Below are 21,256 nucleotides of genomic sequence, written 5' to 3' on the forward strand. Positions count from 1 at the left end.
AAGAGCTAACTATCCTAAATATATATGCACCCAATACAGGAGCATCCAGATTCATAAAGCAAGTCCTGAGTGACCTACAAAGAGACTTAGACTCCCACACATTAATAATGGGAGACTTTAACACCCCACTGTCAACATTAGACAGATCAACGAGACAGAAAGTCAACAAGGATACCCAGGAATTGAACTCAGCTCTGCACCAAGCGGACCTAATAGACATCTACAGAACTCTCCACCCCAAATCAACAGAATATACATTTTTTTCAGCAGCACACCACACCTATTCCAAAATTGACCACATACTTGGAAGTAAAGCACTCCTCAGCAAATGTAAAAGAACAGAAATTATAACAAACTATATCTCAGATCACAGTGCAATCAAGCTAGAACTCAGGATTAAGAATCTCACTCAAAACCACTCAACTACATGGAAACTGAACAACCTGCTCCTGAATGACGACTGGGTACATAACGAAATGAAGGCAGAGATAAAGATGTACTTTGAAACCAACAAGAACCAAGACACAAGATACCAGAATCTCTGGGATGCATTCAAAGCAGTGTGTAGAGGGAAATTTATAGCACTAAATGCCCACAAGAGAAAGCAGGAAAGATCCAAAACTGACACCCTAACATCACAATTAAGAGAACTAGAAAAGCAAGAGCAAACACATTCAAAAGCTAGCAGAAGGCAAGAAATAAATCAGAGCAGAACTGAAGGAAATAGAGACAAAAAAAAACCCTTCAAAAAATTAATGAATCCAGGAGCTGGGTTTTTGAAAGGATCAACAAACTTGATAGACTGCTAGCAAGACTAATAAAGAAAAAAAGAGAGAGGAATCAAATAGATGCAATAAAAAATGATAAAAGGGATACCACCACCAATCCCACAGAAATAAAACTACCATCAGAGAATACTACAAACACCTCTACGCAAATAAACTAGAAAATCTAGAAGAAATGGATAAATTCCTCGACACATACACCTTCCCAAGACTAAACCAGGAAGAAGTTGAATCTCTGAATAGACCAATAACAGGAGATGAAATTGTGGCAATAATCAATAGCTTACCAACCAAAAAGAGTCCAGGACCAGATGGATTCACAGCCGAATTCTACCAGAGGTACAAGGAGGAACTGGTACCATTCCTTCTGAAACTATTCCAATCAATAGAAAAAGAGGGAATCCTCCCTAACTCATTTTATGAGGCCAGCATCATCCTGATACCAAAGCCAGGCAGAGACACAACCAAAAAAGAGAATTTTAGACCAATATCCTTGATGAACATTGATGCAAAAATCCTCAATAAAATACTGGCAAACCAAACCGAATCCAGCAGCACATCAAAAAGCTTATCCACCATGATCAAGTGGGCTTCATCCCTGGGATGCAAGGCTGGTTCAATATACGCAAATCAATAAATGTAATCCAGCATATAAATAGAACCAAAGACAAAAACCACATGATTATCTCAATAGATGTAGAAAAGGCCTTTGACAAATTCAACAATCCTTCATACTAAAAACTCTCAATAAATTAGGTATTGATGGGACGTATCTCAAAATAATCAGAGCTATCTATGACAAACTCACAGCCAATATCATACTGAATGGGCAAAAACTGGAAGCATTCCCTTTGAAAACTGGCACAAGACAGGGATGCCCTCTCTCACCACTCCTATTCAACATAGTGTTGGAAATTCTGGCCAGGGCAACTAGGCAGGAGAAGGAAATAATGGTTATTCAGTTAGGAAAAGAGGAAGTCAAATTGTCCCTGTTTGCAGATGACATGATTGTATATCTAGAAAACCCCATTGTCTCAGCCCAAAATCTCCTTAAGCTGATAAGCAACTTCAGCAAAGTCTCAGGATACAAAATCAATGTGCAAAAATCACAAGCATTCTTATACACCAATAACAGACAAACAGAGAGCCAAATCATGAGTGAACTCGCTTTCACAATTGCTTCAAAGAGAATAAAATATCTAGGAATCCAACTTACAAGGGATGTGAAGGACCTCTTCAAGGAAAACTACAAACCTCTACAAGGAGAACTACATTTGTTTGTGGGATACAAACAAATGGAAGAACATTCCATGCTCATGGGTAGGAAGAATCAATATCGTGAAAATGGCCACACTGCCCAAGGTAATTTACAGATTCAATGCCATCCCCATCAAGCTACCAATGACTTTCTTCACAGAATTGGAAGAAACTACTTTAAAGTTCATATGGAACCAAAAAAGAGCCCGCATCACCAAGTCAATCCTAAGCCAAAAGAACAAAGCTGGAGGCATCACACTACCTGACTTCAAACTACACTACAAGGCTACAGTAACCAAAACAGCATGGTACTGGTACCAAAACAGAGATATAGATCAATGGAACAGAACAGAGCCCTCAGAAATAACGCCGCATATCTACAACTATCTGATCTTTGACAAACCTGAGAAAAACAAGCAGTGGGGAAAGGATTCCCTATTTAATAAATGGTGCTGGGAAAACTGGCTAGCCATATGTAGAAAGCTGAAACTGGATCCCTTCCTTACACCTTATACAAAAATTAATTCAAGATGGATTGAAGACTTAAACGTTAGACCTAAAACCATAAAAACCCTAGAAGAAAACCTAGGCATTACCATTCAGGACATAGGCATGGGCAAGGACTTCATGTCTAAAACACCAAAAGCAATGGCAACAAAAGCCAAAATTGACAAATGGGATCTAATTAAACTAAAGAGCTTCTGCACAGCAAAAGAAACTACCATCAGAGTGAACAGGCAACCTACAAAATGGGAGAAAATTTTTGCAACCTACTCATCTGACAAAGGGCTAATATCCAGAATCTACAATGAACTCAAACAAATTTACAAGAAAAAAAACAAACAACCCCATCAAAAAGTGGGCAAAGGACATGAACAGACACTTCTCAAAAGAAGACATTTATGCAGCCAAAAATCACATGAAAAAATACTCACCATCACTGGCCATCAGAGAAATGCAAATCAAAACCACAATGAGATACCATCTCACACCAGTTAGAATGGCAGTCATTAAAAAGTCAGGAAACAACAGGTGCTGGAGAGGATGTGGAGAAATAGGAACACTTCTACACTGTTGGTGGGACTGTAAACTAGTTCAACCATTGTGGAAGTCAGTGTGGCGATTCCTCAGGGATCTAGAACTAGAAATACCATTTGACCCAGCCATCCCATTACTGGGTATATACCCAAAGGACTATAAATCATGCTGCTATAAAGACACATGCACACGTATGTTTATTGCGGCACTGTTCACAATAGCAAAGACTTGGAACCAATCCAAATGTCCAACAATGATAGACTCGATTAAGAAAATGTGGCACATATACACCATGGAATACTATGCAGCCATAAAAAATGATGAGTTCATGTCCTTTGTAGGGACATGGATGAAATTGGAAATCATCATTCTCAGTAAACTATCACAAGAACAAAAAACCAAACACCGCATATTGTCACTCATAGGTGGGAACTGAACAATGAGAACACATGGACACAGGAAGGGGAACATCACACTCTGGGGACTGTTGTGGGGTGAGGGGACGGGGGAGGGATAGCATTGCGAGATATACCTAATGCTAGATGACGAGTTAGTGGGTACAGCACACCAGCATGGCACATGTATACATACGTAACTAACCTGCATATTGCACACATGTACCCTAAAACCTAAAGTATAATAATAATTAATAAATAAATAAAAAATTCGTGCTCTCACAAAGCCTATATTTTGGTGACAAGAGATGGCCAATATACAAAATAAATTAGTAAATCATAGAAAATATAATTCTAAGGAGATAAATGAGTTCAGGAAGAGAGAAAGAGAGTATGGGTCACTGTTTTAAATAGGACAACTAAAGAATACCTCATTAAGAAAGAACACTTTGAACAAAGACCTAAAGGCAAGGGAGTTAATAACGGCAAATCTGTGGAACTATGTCCTAGAAAGATAAAGCAGCAAGTAAAGAGACTAGGAGTTGAAGGAGGATTCTGTGTGCTCTATGAAGCAAAGAAGCCAGTAAGGCTAGAAAAGATGCACATGGAGGAGAGAGGGGATGAAGTTAGGGAGGTAATGGAAGAAAAATCATGCAAAGCCTTATAGACTGCTGTGAGGACTTCATTTTTATTTTTCTCTGAGTGAAATGGCAAGCCATTGGGAGGGTTCAGAGCACATAAGTGCCATGATCTGACTTATGTTTAGACAAATCATCTTGGCTCTGTGTTGAGAGAATGGATTTTAGGTACAGGTAGGAAGACCATGCAAAAGATTATTGCAACAATGCAGGTGAGAAATGGATGGTAGCTTGGATCTGGGTGGTAGTACAAGAGATGGTAAAAACTAGACAGATTTTAAAACATGATTTTGTGATATGGTAGATGTGTCTTGTGAGGAAACGAGAGAAGTTTAATGACTCCAAGTTGGCTTTGTTTGTTCCCTCAAACAACTAGAAAAACAAGGTCACTATTTTAAGAATGGAATTATAATTTACTCAGTTTGAGAAGACTTGGTTGGAAGGGGTTTAACAAGCAAGAGTAGTATGAGGCATGGCAAGCTAACTATGACAAGTAAACATCCAGTGGAGAATTTGTGGCAGCAGTTAGATAAAGCAGTCTGGGGTTGAGATGAGAAGACAAGATGGTAGCTTTAAATTTGGGAGTCAGCAGCATCTGGATGATATTTAAATATATGATATTCAGTGAGATCCCTAAGGATGTATGAAGGAAGGAAGGGCTGAAACTTGGGACATTCCAAAGAGAGACCAGCAAAGGAACCAGCAAAAGCAGTTGATGCTACAGAAGAAATGGACAGTGTGTTGCACTAGAAGCAAAGTGGAGAAGATGCTTCAAGATGGAGGGAATGAATTACTGTTCAATTGCTTAAGACTACTTAAGTAAGAAGACTGAAAACCAATCATTGATTCTACAACATGGAGATGATCTTTTACCTTAAGAGGGTAATTTTGTTGAAATGATGGGTGCAGAAATTTCAATGAAATGAACTTCAGAGAGAGTGAGAGGAGGAAAATTGCAGACAGAAAGCTTAGAGAACTCTTTTAAGAAGTATTCCTGTGAATAGGGATCTGAAAAGTGAGACTAGCTAATAGGGATCTAAAAAATGAGGCTATAGAGAAAAATGGGGACAAAAATAACAGCATTTATGTCAACTAATTAGAACGAACCAGTTAAGAAAAACTGATGATGCAGGAGAAACAACAGAGAACTTATAGGGAAATGTTCTTAAAAAGAGAGTGTGAGTAGACAGTTGGCAGAAGTGTCAGCCTCTGGATGGAGGATAGACTTCATCTATGGGAAAACGAGAAGGTTGAGCACATGGGTAAGGATACTGCAGGTGTAAAGGTGGGAACTTGGGGAAGAGCATATATCTTATATTTCCTAAAAAATGTTTCAGTATCTCATGAGCAGTACCACTATGAATTCACCCTTCATAGTGCCAAAACTTCACATAATAGAACCCCAACAAATTGATCTTTAAGAAGAATAAAATGCTACACACTATATATACATAATGAACACACATATGCACACACATACGCTATATCTATGTGTACACAATTCATCCTTCCCACAACTTCAGCAAAGAACAATGTCCTAAACTGCCGTATGATTGTTAAACACCAAGTTCAATTGTACAAAAAGCTCTGAAAAAGTTACATAGCCTTCTCCCTATGTCCTCATATTTTAATGACTTGACACTTTAAGCTTGCCTCTTACACAATGTCATTTTTATTTATGAAATAAGCTTTCCAAAGCAGACTCCAAATCTTGTCACATGTAATGATAGCTCTACATTGTTTTAAGATAATCAAAACTGAGTCCATATAATTATTTATTTATTTAGCATTTGCCCTATCTATTGTCAGTTGAAAATGGATTGGATACTTTTTAATTGCTCGGCCAACCAAGTAGGAAAATTAAACTAAATACATTGGCTCAATTTATTTAGGAAAAATATCTAATTTTCTGAATGAATAGATCGACTTCTGTTTCTGGAAGTCTGGCAACTGGATACCCTAATGGACACTCCCTCTGTAAAGAACTAAAAATGCTGGAGAAATACATTTTAAAATTTGTCATGTATCAGTGAACTAGCAAGTAGGAAAATTCAGAAATAACCAAAAGCAAAGTGAAATCAGCTAAGCTGAGCCACAGAACCTGAGCTTCGTCCATGAACTTTGTTTTTCATGGACACAGACATTGGAAGACAAGGCTTGGAGTCAATCGATAATGTAATAGAAGGCCACATCATTAAATCAGGGATTCTCATGTAAACTAGGGTTTCCAGGGAAAGGAAAACTAGAGATTACCCTCAGGTCTTAAAAGGAAAACTGATTCCCTTGAACTTTTGCACTGAGTGGATGGGGATAAAAATTTCTCTTGATAATTTGAGACCTCAAACTGGTCTTTATAGGCTGATATCACAATATGGATAATGTGAAAAATCTTAAGCTAAGAATTTAATTATAAGTGAGCCATATTTGTAGTGTCTTCAGGTGCCTGAAATAAGCAAACACAAATCTTTGAGGAACATACTTCCTTCACAGATCTCAAAGAATTATTAGGAATAAAGTGTTTTAAGAAATATTACTATAGTCTAAAATCATCTAACTGGCAAGAAATAAGATACTATGAGGGTGAGCCACCAAAAACAAAAGACAACAAAATCAGAACAGAAAAAATTGTAACTTGAAAATATCAATTTTAGACAATAAAGTGTATATTCTATATGTAAAAAATAACATAAGAAATAAAAAATATGAAAAAAGAGTAAGAGGCTAGGTCAGTGTGGTGGACTAAATATTCTGAAGGGCTCTCCCACTACAAAATAACAAGTCTTCCACTAACTATAATTTTTATACATTACAGGTTTGCAGAAGATAAAGGAAATTCCCAAGCAAAAACAGTATCAAAAATATTAGTTAAAGTAACAGTCATAAGTGTTAAATATATGCATAATGCAAAGTGGTCATCAGTGCAACTGCCAGTTATTGAAAGACTAATCTTTGAGATAGCACCAAGTTGTTGGAGCTGAATCTGAGTCATTGGGAAAATCAATGGAAAGGATCAAAGGAGTTCAAAGACAGAAGAACCCTGTTGTTGTTAAATGAAGCAAACATTAAATCTCTAAATGAAGCAATAATTAATTTTAGCTCCTATTGTTTAGCACAGATTAAAATCAACTAAGACTGGACTCAAAATCAAAGAATAGCAAGTACATATGAAAACATTATAGAAGGGTAATAGCTAATAACACAGTGATCATCAAATGTAGATCTTAGAGATGTATATAATGTTTAATAAGTATGTATGATATATTTTAAAAAATAAACAGTGGAATAAAAATGATGAGTATGCAATAGGGATTATCCCACATAATTAGGTAGATTTAAAAATTAATAGCTAGAAAAATTGTGTTAGTCTGTTCTCTTATTGCTATAAAGAAATAACTGAGACTAGGCAATTTATAAAGAAAACAGGTTTAATTCAGCTCCTGGTTCTGCAGGCTATATAGGAAGCATAGTGGCTTCTGCTTGGCTCCTGGGGAGGCCTCAGAAAATTAACAATCATGGCAGAAGGTGAAGCGATAGCAAGACGTCTCACATGGAGTGGGCAGGAGCAAGGAAGGGAGGGGAGAGGTGCTACACACTTTTAAACAACCAGATCTCAGGATAACTCACTATCACAAGAACAGCACCTAGGGGATGGTGCTAACCCATTCATGAGAACACCACCTCTATGAACCAGTCATCTCCCACCAGGCCCCACTTCCAACACTGGGGATTACAATTCAACATGAGATTTGGGTAGGAACACAGATCCAAACCATATCAACAGTATATAATCATTATTTTTTTAAAGTGTAATGGTTGGGGTTGAAAAGCACATTATCTACAGCTGAAGAGATAGTTAGAAGCAATTGAACTGAAAAATGCAAAATAGACAGGGTGTGGAAGCTAATAAAGAGAGATTAAGACATACGGAAGACAGAATGAAAAGGTCTAACACGAAGCTAACTGCAGGTCTAGAAGGAAAGAATAGAGAAAATAAAGACACAATGTGTGGCTTTAATGGCTTATGGCTTTCTAGAACTGACAAAGGGCATGAATTAATGATACATGAACCCCACTTACTATGATGAATAAATAAAGGGAAATCCACATCTAAAAACATTGTACTGGCCGGGCGCGGTGGCTTACGCCTGTAATCCCAGCACTTTGGGAGGCCGAGGCGGGCGGATCATGAGGTCAGGAGATCGAGACCATTCTGGCTGACACGGTGAAACCCTGTCTCTACTAAAAATACAAAAAATTAGCCAGGCGTGGTGGCAGGCGCCTGTAGTCCCAGCTACTCGGGAGGCTGAGGCAGGAGAATGGCGTGAACCCAGGAGGTGGAGCTTGCAGTGAGCCCAGGTCGCGCCACTGCACTCCAGCCTGGGCGGCAGAGTGAGACTGTCTCAAAAAAAAAAAAAAAAAAAAAAAAAATTATACTGAAACTGCAGAAAATCAAAACATAGAGAAGATATAAAAAGAGTGAGAAATAAAAGACAGTTTACCTAGAAAGGAAAGACAATTAGGCTGATACCATGCTTCTTAATACCAACAATAGAAAGTAAAAATAACAAAATAATATATTCAAATTGCTGAGGGAAAATAGCTATCAAGTCCTACTTTTGCACCCAGAAAATCATAATTTTAAGAATAAGGGACAAATAAATCCAGCGCGTGATTTTTTTTAAGTATTTTTATGCAACATTCTTATGTTAAAGGATATCTAGCATATGTATTTTACCAGAAAAGGAAATTATCCGAGGAGGAACTTCTAAGATCTAAGAAAGCATGATAAGCAAATAATTTATAAGCTTGTATATAAATCTCAAACACAACATATATATCGGGATAGTAATAAAGTGTTTTAAGGCCCTTGGATTACTTGGGGGAGGAGCTAAAGTACTAATTCCTGAGTTTGTTAGGTAAAGCATGCACAAAAACATTTTAAGGTTAACCACGAAAAAGTAGTAATAGGCTATATAATTTCTACACTAGTAGAATGGAGAAAAAAAGGACAGAAAAACAAACAAATAAACTATAATGACAACAAAACTCAATCAATGGTAAAAAACAAAGGCCAGAAAATAAAAAGAAAGATGCTGGGAATAAATTAAAATAAGTGAATACTCATAATAAATACAAATGAACTACAGATGTCATATAAAAGAACCAGACTGCAGAATTTAAATAAAAAAAACACTTTATGCTGTTTAAGAGAAGTACCAAGAACATAAGGACAAAAATAGTGGAAAATGTAAACATGGAAAAAGACACCAGACAACTCTAAACAAAAAGCACAATAATATAATATTAACAGACAAAAAAGATTTTTAAAATGCTTTTATGAGCTGAACAAATTACTACATAAAAGTAGATGGTTCAATTCTCTAGGAAGATATAATAACATTAACCCAATTCATATAATAAATAATTCTCAAATTATGCAAATAAATTTTGATGAAGGAAGAATGGACAAATCCATCATTAAAATGGAAAGTTCCAATACAACTCTCTCAATTGAATAAACAACCAAAAAATAGTAGTGAAGATACTGAATATTTGAAAAACACAATAAGTTTGAATTATTGGACATAAGTTCTTATTTACATGATTAAAAAATACATGTATTTCTCAGTGCACCTGAATATTTATAAAAATTGTGGCATAAAGCAAGTATCAAAGAATTTGCATCATGCAAACTGTCTGCTCATACATCACAAATATCTTAAAAGTTAATTTTAAAATACTTAAATCCTATGTTGGAATTCAAAATCACACTTTTAAGTAGCTTATGAATTAAAGAAGAAATTATAAATAAATTGTAAATGTACAAGAATTAGACAAAAATGAAGACATGATATTGAAATTTATGAAATGTAAATAATATATTACTTAGAAATTTGTAGACTTAAATGCTTACATTAGAAAAGTAGAAGGTATGTTAGAACAAAAGATGAAATAAATTTGGGTGCTCGGTCTATTGGCAAAGGACAATTTAGGCCAAAAATGACAGAGAAAATACTGAAAGATTATATTACAGAATTTATTAATTTTATCTGTTGTACATTACAGAAGAATTGAGCCAAAGGCATTTAGGACATTTTCTATAGACACTAAAAAAAAGTCAAAAATCTGGAAAATCTCAATTGAAATTAACAACCCATTATGTGTGTATTAATATTAAAGGCAGCTGGCCATAAAAGAGCAATATAGATTTTATAAAGTATCAGGACTTACTTAATTGCATAAATATTGTTTGTCTCAAAGTAGTTACACCTAATATAAGGAACAATGAAATAGTGATTGCTTTAAAAAATAATGTGATGGTTTTCAGCTTCTGGAAATAGCTGAATAGATCCTAACAAACCAAACCTCCTGCCAATAACAACTATAAATTCTGGGCAAAATATAATTTCAGTATCCATAAAAAAGAATGAGATCATGCCTTTTGTGGGAACATGGATGGAGCTGGAGGCTATTATCCTCAGCAAACTAACTCAGAAACAGAAAACCAAATACCACATGTTCTTAGATATATGTGGGAGCTAAATGAGGAGAACACAAGGACACGTAGTAGAGAGCAACACATTGGGGTTTGTGGGAGGGCCTGGAGATGGGAGGAGGGAGAGGAGCAAAAAAGATAACTATTAGGTACTGGGATTAATTCTTGCGTGGTTAAATAATCTGTGCAACAAACCCCCATGAAATGAGTTTACCTATGTAACTAACCTTCACATGTAACCTTGAACCTGAAATAAAAGTTTTCCAAAAAACTTCCTGGAGGCATTGGAGAATGAACAAAAGCAGGCAGATAATGGGTAAGAGGAGGGGCAAATTGTAGGAAGAAAGGAATAGCATAAGCGAGTTTCCCTTTTTAATAGAAATTTAGGAAACTGAGGGCAGGCCCTAGTCAGTTTAAATGGGGATATTAAAAAAATACACTGTTTTACCAACATGATGAACCAGGAATATGATGTTTATAGCGTAATATACAGAGAACACTCAAGGACTGCAGAATTCGTGAGATATTTTTAAAGGGGATAGGTTGATGAAATAATCATACAAAAGTAGCATTGATTGTTGTGGACCTACTAAACATTAAGCATTGTGAAAAAATACCAAGTTAAATCTGGCACTGGTTCTACCCTCAAGTAGCTTATGGTAGGTAATAGATTACTGATCAGTCCTATCAATAAGGTACAGATTAAATTCTGTGAGCTTTCAGAGGAATAGATCAAACAAGGCTTTGGACAGATGAAAATCTGAGATGTCCTACACGATGAAAAGTTTTGGATTTTGTAGAGAAAAGGGGAAGGGCATTGCAGGAGGAAGGACCAGCATAAGGAAAAGTTGAAGCAGTAAAAAGCAACTAGGAGACTGGGAATCGTAGGTAGTAAAATAGAATAGCTAGACTTGAGGATAAGTGAATGTTAGTAATAGGAAATTGTTTTGATAAGGTGGTTCATATCACTAAGCTTTTAATACCAACAACAAAAAGTGACCAAGATTCCCCCATCTCTTGAAACCCTAACATGCTTAAAAATTAACTGCTAGAAAGGAATCTTTAATTATTATGATTTTTAAGGAACTCATATCTCTAAACAGAGAAAAAGGTGATAAAGCAGCTATGATTTAAGTAAAGATGTAAAAGAAAAAATTGTTATTAGATTTAAATCATACAAAAATATACAGTCTATTGATGAGTGACATTAGGAAGAAAGAGTTACATATATAAAGAGGAAAATTTTTAAAAGATAATATATAGGAGGTATGAACTAGAGGGCACAGACCTCTTCCAAAATCTTGACCAGAAACAGACAAAGAGAAACATTGTCCACTCAAGTCTGAGAGCATGTGATAGGTTTGTTCAACATGCGCCTTGTACCTATAGATGTGAGCCAAGGAGAGAGGGAAAGCAGGAGAAAGAAATATTCCAGTGTACCAGGAAATGAATCATTCCAGAGAAAATAATCAAATAGTATAGAAAAAAAAGTTTCCCTCAGAAGGCTTACAAGATAGTGCGTAATTTAGGTCACCTAAACAGCCTGAATAATCCACATCTGATGTTTTCAGGTGCTTTCTGGTTATTGCTGCAGATCTCATTCCTGAATTAAAAGCACAATAATATGTTTATTTGTGGGGTACCTACATGTTAATGCTGCCTACTCAGTCTCTTTCTTTTTTATGTTCATTACTACAGAGAAGATACCTCTTCTGTAAGGCATCCCAGACAGTTTTGTTTTTACACACACACACACACACACACACACACACACACACACACATACAGTATTGTTCTGGGGGTGTTACTGCTACTGAACAGGGCAGTCATGACAAGCAGAGCATATGATGACTGATAAACACTGTCTAATGGAATTACCTCTCGAGAAATTGTGGGTAATCTAATGAAACTGTTTGTTACACACAGTCCAGGCACCTCCATGGTGGCACGATGCCTACTTTCTCCGTTGCCAGGAAACATCCCTTCTCAGGGGTGGGGGAAGGAAGGGATCTGGTTAGCAAGGTCTGCTGATTTTCTCCTCTGTCTCAAATGCCTTCTCTTTGACATAGATATTACTGTAACTTCAGGGATGCCATTAGGGGATAACAGATATATATCAGCAAAAGAAACTATGATCACCTTTTTCTGAAGACTAGCCAAACAAAAATCAACAACATACACAAAGAACCCCAAATACACAGACATATAGTCTGTGCCTCTCTAAGTTACCCAGAGATCTCCATCTAGAGAAGGCAGTGTGGTGGGTCTCTGCCTTCCCCTGCCATCTAGTGCTAATATAAAATGATTGTCTTTTATTTTGTGTTTAATTTTAGAAATATTTTCTTAGCTTGCAAGATTTAATCCAAGAGGCTCCTCCTCTATTAAGCCATTTTAAACCTGTGTGTGTCCATTTATGGGCAGATGGACATGTCCCCCAATTTGTGCCCTCTATAAATACATTCACTCCTATTGACAGAATTTTTTTTTTTTTTTTTGAGACAGAGTCTTGCCCTGTCGCCCAGGCTGGAGTTCAGTGGCACCATCTCGGCTCACTGCAACCTCCACCTCCCAGGTTCAAGCAATTCTCCTACCTCTGCCTCCCAAGTGGCTGGGATTACAGACGTGTGCCACCATGCCTGGCTAATTTTTGTATTTTTAGTAGAGACAGGGTTTCACCATGTTGGCCAGGCTAGTCTCGAACTCCTGACCTCATGATCCACCCACCTTGGCCTCCCAAAGTGCTGGAATTACAGGCGTGAGCCACCGTGCCCAGCCTTGACAGACTTTTTTTAATGTCAATTACCTACCTGCTTCCTTGGATATCTCAATGTTATTCACATTTTGACAACATGAAACAAATAAATACAACAGACAACCATAGATATCATGGTTCACATGTAAACAGAACACCACTTGAATCCCTTTTACTTGCTTTGTCCATGTGTCAGAACATATCATTAATCAATGTTAGTGAGTTCAACTTTAATTTAACATTTATTGAGTGCAGTCCTAGGCACAGTGCTAGCAGTAGAGATTCACCAGTGAGTGAAACACAATTTCTACCCTAAATGAGCTTAACAGCTAGTGGAGAGTTGTAAGACAGGCAGGTAACACCATAAGGGCAGAGAGAGTTGTAAGACAGAGAGGTAACACCATAAGGGCAAAGACTTTGTTATTGTTTAGGTAGTTCACTGATCTATTCACCAAACCTAGAATAATGTCTGGCACATACAAGGTGAATGAATGAATAAATGAGGAAAGTACAGGAGGCTGTGACGGTGCATTGGAGAGGCAGTACTGGATGGCTCACCACTGCTATACCTTCAGAATGTCACTCTGCCTGCTGGACTGGCCTTGCTATGTGTCCCTGAAATCATAGTCTCCTCACCTTGCACCACATACTAGCATTCAATATTTGTAGACACCTGTCCTGTCTGCTTTGCCCCTGAACACTAAGCATGACTATGCCTACAACATTACTGAAGGTACAGTACCATGATGACAATGATTATCAGGGAAAATTTGAAAAGTAAGTATCAGCTTGAAAGCAAAAGGCAGCATGACACAGTGGTTTCTACCACCTCTTTATTATGTGCCAGGCTTGAGTCATAGCCAAACGTTTCAGTAGGTAGCAAAGAATTAGAGCACTTCATCATGTCTGCCTATGAGCTCTGTTGATCGTTTTAGTACATTTATTAATATATTAATACCTGGGGTTGTATATTATAGAAGGGAACAATTTCCTTCTTGTATCCAAATTCCTTTGTATCCTGCAAAATAGGAAGTATTGAGAAGAAAGCCTCTGCTATTCCCTACACCACCTCACTTACTTTTTCTATAGGAAGAAATCATGAATTATTTAACTAAAGAGATTGTTAAAGAAGAAGTATGAGTGCACATAGTTCTACCCTTTTTTTGGCTCTCTTTGGAGACAGCTAGCCCCTAGGATGTACACATTCTTACTTCCTCGAGGGTGAAAGGTTACTCAGGCTAAGCAGGCTCTGTTCTTAAAGGAAAACATCGAAGTCTCTACCTTGTAACAATGTAGGTTAGTAACCTACCATAAAATCCTATGAAGATTACTGAGAGGCCATTTGAACCTCAGATGTAAATGAGATTCTCCATTAAATTTTAGTGGGAATCGGTGGATGATTTGACCCTAAGTGATGCGAGCCCCCCAAATCTGAGACGGTTCTCAGTTAATTTAAAAAGTTTATTTTGCCAAGGTCAAGGATGCACACTTGTGACACAGCCTCAGGAGGTCCTGACGACATGTGGCCAAGGTGGTAGGGGTACAGCTTGGTTTTACACATTTTAGGGAGACATGAGACATCAATCAAAATGTGTAAGATGTACTTTGGTTCAGTCCAGAAATGGGACAACTCAAGGTGAAGGCAAGACAACTCGAAGTGGGGAGGGGGCTTCCAGGTCATAGGTAGTTAGGAGAATTTGGTTGCATCTTTCGAGTTTCTGATTGGCCTCTCCAAATGAGGCAATCAGATATGCACTTATCTCAGTGAGCAGAGGGGTGGCTTTGAATAGAATGGGAGGCAGGTTTGCTCTAAGCAGTTCTCAGCTTGACTTTTCCCTTTAGCTTCCTGATTTAGGGGGCCCCAAAGTTTATATTCGTTTCACAGTGACAAAAGTATCTATTTATCATTTTTTTCAGAACGTGGGTTGGCTTCCTTAGGATCCCAGTGCCAATGACCAGTAAACTAATATTAACTGAGCACTTACTATATACAAGCAGTTAATGCTGGGTAATGTTTATGTAATTTGATATTCCACTATTTTCCAAATGTAGAAACTGAGGTATAGAGGGATTACATGGGTCCAAAGTCACATAACAAATCTAGGGCAAGTCTGTATAAATGCAGAGCCTGTGCTCATTCCTTTATACCACTGTGCCTTCTATTTTTCTAATGTGCTAAAAACATCACTTGGCATATCATTTAGCTTAAGAGGCTGGGAGCAGGAGGGGAAGAAAAAGAATATTATATAAGAATTATATTAAATTTGAATTTGTGGGCAAGAGGTTCTGGAACAAATAATGATCCTGTCAGGCACAATAGATCATAAGGTTTTCATTGAATTTTATAAAATAAAAAGGGTAATTAAATATACTTGAATAATAGTAATATGTAGTAAAATGCATATCAAGAATTATAAATCATAGTCATATTTATTTAAAAGACCTTGTAAAAGATTCCATGTCTTTGAGGACATAAGTGTTTAAATCCTAATTTGGAGCCCCAACCCCTAAGCTAAATTAAATGAACTTGCTTGATAGGGTGACAAAGTAGGCTAATATGAAAGAGCTCAAGTACATTTCACATCTGCATCTACAAAAATGCAGTAAGTCTTAGACACTGCTGGCAGAAGTTTTCACATGCACTCTTATGCAAAATATTACATTAATAAACAGTAATGAGTAATCTAGCTAACTCCACTTTAGCTAAGAAAAGGTTGAAATGACTTTAAGAAAGAATAAAACCAGAAGATCAATGTAGCTTGAAAAAAAAATTTTTTTTTTACCAGCCTATACACTTGAGAACTTCCTAGGTACTACACGTGGTGGTCATCTTACTTGTTTCACGTAAGTCACAACAAAGAAGTTTGTTGTTTTGCAGAATCATGTTCTATCACTTAACTGGTTGGCATGGCTATGTGGAAGGCATTGTCCATTGCAGGATTCCAGATCTCATTTCTTACAAGACCTGAAGAAATTATCTGGAAATTGCAGTCTTTTGCTGATCATACCTTTCTTGAAGTACCTGTTTCTCTCTGCTCCCAAGAATAGTGATGCTCACTCCAAGTAGTTATCAGGTGAAATAGAAGAGCCTCTGAAATTTATCTATGCATACTTTTCTTATCAAATATATTTTTAGAAAATCTTTAAAATATTTTTTCTTGAAAATTATTGGAAAATTCCATCATACTTTATAAGAGTACACAATGTTTATCATCTAATTTTGTAAAGTAAAAAGAAATCATTATATACTGGCATTTATGCTACCACCTTATCCTACTCATCTTCTGCATGAATAAGCATTCAAGTGATACTGTATTATAATAACCATAATACATTAAATCATTTCAAGTGAGGGCAGATCAAATTTGTTTGTTTTCCCCACAACTTCACCCTCTAGCAACATTTAATTTAGTAGTACCAAACGCATTGGCATTGCTCAAATATATCTAACTATATCTATGTTTAATTTTTATGGCTTTACCTATGTCAGAATGTGTTAACTCAGATGGCATATCACTATATGCAGACAGTGGCATAATTATATGATATCACAGAATATTTTATATACATTCTTAAATGCATTATCAGCAGTAAATTAGGTATATTGGTTAACAATTTCTGTGAAAATACTTCATAACAAAATATCTCAAAAGTCCGTGGCTTAAAAGAACGTGTTTATTGTTGCTTAAATGTCTGTGTATTGGCTGGAGATCAGTTGGTGGAGCTGGGCTCATGGGGTCACTCTGCTCCACACTGTCAGCAAGTAGTCCTTGCCTGTTCCCTGTGCCTTTCATCTTCCTTGGAGTATCAGGCTGTCCAATCCATCTACTGCTCATAGTGAAGGCACAAAACAGAAAGAAGAAATCATACAAAGCCTCTTGAGATCTAAGCTCAAAGGTGATTCCATGTTGTTTCTTTCTCATTCTATTAACCAAAACAAAGCATGTGGCTGAACCTAAAGTGAAAAGGTGGGAAAATAATTTTCTCTCCATTAGTGGGAGGAACTGTAAGGTCACATGACAAAAGGTGTTGATACAGACAGGAATGAGGCCAACCATACAGTCATCTATCAACATTAGGTATTTCTAAAAATTCAAAGCTTTCACCATTTGACATTGCAGCTCTAGACCCCCCCAAAAAATGGCTACATTAATCTATTCAACAAGTTTATTAATGTATTTCGTTCCTACTATGTGCCACACAAAACTCTTCATTCTGGATTTTCGATAGGAAATGAAACAGACAATATTTCCCATGCTCATGAAATGTACATTATAATTGAGGAAAGAGAGGAAGAGAGCCCTATTAACAATGCAAGAGAGAAAGAAAGAGAAAGAAACGGCTTGGGTATAAGCAGTAGAACAAAAGAACAAAAATGAATCCAATCAAATAACTCGAGCATGAGGCTTAAAATCCCTGGGCCATGTGAGTATTATCACACTTCTGTCTTGGTACCAATAGTTCTGAGCACAATTCTCAGCTCTACCACTTACCAGCTGTATGATCTTGGGCTACTTATTACCCACTCCAAGACCCAATTTCTGCAAATAGAAATAATAAGTATGACTGTTGTTTCTTGACATTTTAATAATCCCCATTCTGACGGGCATGAGATAGTATCTCACTGTGGTTTTGATTTTTCATTTCTCTAATGATCAGTGATGTTAAGCTTTGTTCATATGTTTGTTGGCCATGTAAATACCTTCTTTTGAGAAGTGTCTGTTCATGTCCTTTGCCCACTTTTTGATGGGGTGGTTTGTTTTTTCTTGTAAATTTGTTTAAGTGCCTTGTAAATTCTTGGTATTAGACCTTTGTCAGATGGGTAGGTTGTGAAAATTTTCTCCCATTCTGTAAGTTGCCTGTTTACTCTGATGCTAGTTTCTTTTGCTGTGCAGAAGCTCTTTAGTTTAATTACATCACATTTGTCAATTTTGGCTTTTGTTGCAATTGTTTTTGGTGTTTTAGTCATGAAGTCTTTCCCCATGCCTATGTCCTGAATGGTATTGCCTAGGTTTTCTTCTAGGGTTTTTATGGTTTTGGGTTTTACATTTAAGTCTTCAATCCATCTTGAGTTAATTTTTGTATAAGGTGTAAAGAAGGGGTCCAGTTTCAGCTTCTGCACATGGCTAGCCAGTTTTCCCAGCACTGTTTAATGAATAGGAGATCCTTTCCTCATTGCTTGTTTTTATCAGGTTTGTCAAAGATCAGATGGTTATAGATGTGCGGTGTTATTTCTGAGTTCTCTGTTCTGTTCCATTAACTACATCTCTGTTTTGGTAGCAGTACCATGCTGTTTTGTTGACTATAGCCTTGTATATAGTTTAAAATCAGATAGCATGATGCCTCCAGCCTTGTTCTTTTTGCTTAGGATTGTCTTGCCTATACAGGGTTTTCTTTGATTCCATATGAAATTTAAAGTAGTTTTTTTCTAATTCTGTGAAGAATGTCAATGGTATTTTTTGGGAATAGCATTGAATCTATAAATAGATGCTGATGAGGCTGTGGAGAGATAGGAACACTTTTACACTGTTGGTGGGATTGCAAAAGTTCAACCATTTTGGAAGACAGCATGGCAATTCCTCAGGATCTAGAACTAGAAATACCATTCAACCCAGCAATCCCATCACTGGGTATATACCCAAAGGAATATAAATCATTGTACTATAAAGACACAAGCACTCATATGTTATTGCAACACTATTTACAATAGCAAAGTCATGGAACCAACCCAAATGCCCACCAATGATAGAAGGGATAAAGAAAATGTGGTATATATACACCATGAAATAATATGAAGCCATAAAAAGGAATCATGTCCTTTGCAGGGTCATGGATGAAGCTGGAAGCCATCATCCTCAACAAACTAACACAGGAACAGAAAACGAAACACCGCATGTTCTTACTCATAAGTGGGAGTTGAACAATGAGAACACATGGACACAGGGAAGGGAACATCACACACCAGTGCCTGCTGTGGGATGAAGGAGGAGGAGAGGGAACTTCGGGGACAGGTCAATAGGTGCAGCAAACCAACATGGCACACGTATACCTGTGTAACAAACCTGCACATTTTGCACATGTATCCCGGAACTTAAAGTAAAATAAAACAAAAACAAAAACAAACGAACAAAAAATATATGACTCTTATTTACCATTTTGCAATTAGTTGATCATAACTAAATAATTTGGGTGGGCGAAATAGTAGTAAAGTAATTCACCATGCCTTGGAGCTTCAGAGTAACTGTAATCTTGCTTTTGCAACCAACTCAAGGGGTAATATAGAGAAATTGACCCTTCTGTACTAGTTTACCACACTGTAAAATGGGACCAAGAATGCTCTCAGCATAAAACATAGCTAATAAAAATGGAAAATAGAACTTAAGAGTTACATAAACTTTCAGGAATCCAGTGTTACTAATAATAATTTTATAGTTGTAGTGATTAAATTTCTAGAGAGTGATAATAAAGCCAAGTATTTTCTGCATTGTGTAAGTAGGCTTCCAAGTTGGAATTTAAAAAGTTATAAGCTTAAATAAAATAAAATAAGAACTTGTCTTAGTGGCTCAGTTTAATAACCATTTTAGTTATTTTTGTTAGCTCAGCAAACAGATAGGTGTTAATAAAGATAAAAGTGTCTCCACAGAAATAGCAACAAAAAGATCTCCCTTGTGGTTTTAAAGAAGTAATTGAGACAAGGGGTTCATTGGTTCTGGGTTCAAGCCTCAGCTCTACCACCAACCAGCTGCATGATCTTGGGTAAGTTTTTACTCACTTCAGGACTCAATTTCTGTAAATTAAAATAATAAGAGCAACATACAGTTATTGCAAGGACTAGATGTGGGTAAAATATACCACCGTTTGTGTTTACTATCCTGCCTAAGTCCTGAGGAAATAGTTGCAAAAGTCCAGTTAGAGAATAATAATAATAGCTAACATTTACTGAAGGCTTTTAGATGTCAGGTGCTGTGCTCATCACTTTGTAAGAATTATCTCAGCAAATCTTCAAAATAGCCTCATGGGAACACTATGGATTGAATTTTACAGATGTGTCTTAGAGAAAGTTCCAACCTTGCCCACAGGCCTTTGACTGGCAAGTAGCAGAGCCAGGCATCGAATCCATATCACCTTGCCTTCTAAGTCCTTGTTCCTAGCCACCATGACGTACTGCCCCCTTTCTCCCCAAAAATGGAGTGATACTGGCCAGTAAAGGAGAGTGATTCAGATGACAAGTAACTATTTTTAGATAGGCACTTATTCAGTTATTTAGTTACTCATTCAAAAAGCTGTTTCTTAAAAAAACTTTAAGTACTGTTATATGTCAAAAACATAAAGATGACCAGGATTTAATTTCTGTCCTTGAGACACATTTTAGGGAATTATAACCATTGCAAGATAGTTGGTATAAAATTTAGCAGGAAACTTCATAGACAAAATGATACTTGACACATTAACTGGATATTTTGCATAGAGATAAGCCAGTACATTTGACCGAATTGTATATGAAATGATCATCTTCAAGCCCATGAGAAGAAAACTGTAGCAAGTTGACTATCTAACCTGCAGAACTGTAATCAGAAAACTTGTTCCACAGTTGTTGGTCCTGCTCTAAGCACTAGATCAGAGTAAATTGCATCTGTAATATATGGTCTTTGGTTCTTAATATTTATATTGATATAGCCATTCTAAAACCCAGCTATAGGATCTGGATTGGAACTTCATAGTGTGAGACTCGAATTTTACATGGCTCTGTGTACACCTGGGTTAATATACATGGTAAGCATTACTAACGTTCATCAATATCCAGTTCTTCTGCCACTTCGGACACAAAGACTGCACTTCTGAGCTTCAAGGGAAGTAGAGACATGTGACTCATTACAACCAATGAAAAGGATAGA

This window comes from Pongo pygmaeus, chromosome 1, assembly GCF_028885625.2.
Source record: "Pongo pygmaeus isolate AG05252 chromosome 1, NHGRI_mPonPyg2-v2.0_pri, whole genome shotgun sequence".
Taxonomy (NCBI): domain Eukaryota; kingdom Metazoa; phylum Chordata; class Mammalia; order Primates; family Hominidae; genus Pongo; species Pongo pygmaeus.